Source organism: Pleurodeles waltl, chromosome 12, assembly GCF_031143425.1.
Source record: "Pleurodeles waltl isolate 20211129_DDA chromosome 12, aPleWal1.hap1.20221129, whole genome shotgun sequence".
Lineage (NCBI taxonomy): Eukaryota > Metazoa > Chordata > Amphibia > Caudata > Salamandridae > Pleurodeles > Pleurodeles waltl.
Genome location: NC_090451.1, coordinates 145,711,943 through 145,714,130, shown reverse-complemented (window position 1 = coordinate 145,714,130; position 2,188 = coordinate 145,711,943).

Genomic DNA, 2,188 nt, shown 5'->3' with positions numbered 1-2,188 from the left:
AATTAACTACTACTAGTGGGCCTGCAGCACTGGTTGTGTCACCCACATAAGTAGCCTTTAACCATGTCTCAGGCCTGCCACTGAAAGGCCTGTGTGTACAGTTTCACTGCCACTTCGACTTGACATTTGAAAGTAATTGCCAAGCCTTAAACTCCCTTTCATCTACATATAAGTCACCCCTAAAGGTAGGCCATAGGTAGCCCATAGGGCAAGGTGCAATGTAGGTGAAAGGCAGGACATGAACATGTGTTTCCTATATGTCCTGGTAGTGTAAAACTCCTAAATTCATCCTACACTGCTGTGAGGCCTGCTACTTTCATAGAATAGCATTAGGGCTACCCTCATATACTGTTTGAGTGGTAGATTCTGATCTGAAAGGAGTAGCCAGGTCATATTTAGTACGGCCAGAATGGTAATACAAAATCCTGCTGACTGGTGAAGTTGGATTTAATATTACTATTCGAGAAATGCCACTGTGATGAAGTGAGCATTTCTCTACACTTAAATCCTCCTGTGCCTTACAATCCACGTCTGGCTGGGTTAGTTGACAGCTCCCTTGTGTATTTCACTCCGACAACCTGTTGGAAAATGGGTTATTGGTAAGGGCAGGTAAGTACCTATACTTAGCAATAGGCCACTAAACTCCACTTATGTCCAGTTAGGTCTCAGTAAATTAAACCTAGCTCAACCCTTGGTAGCTTTGCAAAGAGCGACAATGCTTAACTTAGGAGACAAAGCGTAAAGCATTCAAATATCACAAAACAGTAAGTAAATAAAACACAGGAAACAGTTTAAAAATCCAAAACCAATCTATAAAAATAGGAAATATTTTTAGCTTTAAAATCACACCAAAACGAATAAAATCGGATAAGGGGAACCGGAGATATGAATGTTTAAAGGATTAATGCTTTCTAGCGCATAAAAACAAAAAGCGCCAATCTGGTCATCTGGTCGCACCTCAACCGGGGCAAGGTCAAAATTTAAGGTCGACCGCGATAGAGCCCGGCTCGGCTACAGCCCGCTGGAGGTCTCGGTCAAAAGTTTACTTTAGGACTTAGTTGTTTTTCTGGAGATTTTCTTCAGGGGGACGAACCGGCCAGTCCAATCTGACCTCCTGGAACTCTTCCTCGGATACGCGTCGCAGGAGCCGTTGGTGGAGATTTTTACCTTCAGATTTAGTCATTTTTTCGAGGTGAAAATCCTTCGACTGGGGAAAACCTGAATCTTGATCCGACGTCCTTGGAGCCCTCTTCAGATGCACTGCCTGGGAGGTACAGGTCAACTTCATACGTTCGGACTTAGTCACTTTTTTGGAGATTTTCTTCACCGGGATAAACCTGCAAGTCAGGCCGGGTCGCGGTTGAGGCAAGACGGCTAGAGGTGCCGCGGCGGGTCAGTCCCTGTATGGAACTTTTTTCCAAAAGTTCTCCAAACTTCTCCAAACTTCTGGATCTTCTTCCAGATGTACCTTTAAGGTTCTTTTGAGGTCCACAGTTCACCCCAAGGTTCCAGAAGCTCTGAGATGCTCCTTGAGGGTGCGGACTACAACTCCCACAATGCACCTAGCGCAAACTCCTTTTTGGCCACTGGACAGTGGTCAGCTGGTTGGTTTCTTCAGGAGATGGTGCAGGGGACTCTGGTCAGCAAGTTTTCACCTGTAGCAAACAGAGAGTCCCTCCTTAAACTAGTTGAAGCCAGGCAAAGTCCTTCTTGTGGTGAAGCCCAAGTGTGCAGCTGGTGTAGTCCTCCAGAGTGCAGTGTCCAGGTGAAGGCCAGGGGTACAGCAGGGCAGTCCTTCTTCTTCTGCAGTTCTTCCTTGTTGGAGTCTGATAGGGATCTGGTAGGGAACTGAGGTGTGGGTGCAGGTCAGCCAGTTTTATCCTTGCTCCTGGGTAAAAAACAGGGGTGTCCTGGTTCTCCAATCAGGGGCAGGGTCCTTCCCCCTATGATGACCACTTCTTGGCAATTGTGACAAAAATCAATGCCAGGGAGCAACATTCTTCAAAAATCCATCATGGCTGAAAGTGATTTTAGGAGGTTACATCCGGCTGAGCCCACCCACTGGTGTGGCTAAAAATCCTAAACACACCCCTCTCCTGCCCTCTCCTAATCTAATCAGGGGGGCACCTAATTGTCTTGGTTTGCAGGATGTGAGGGTGTTATTGGGTTGCTCCAAATGTCCTTCCCT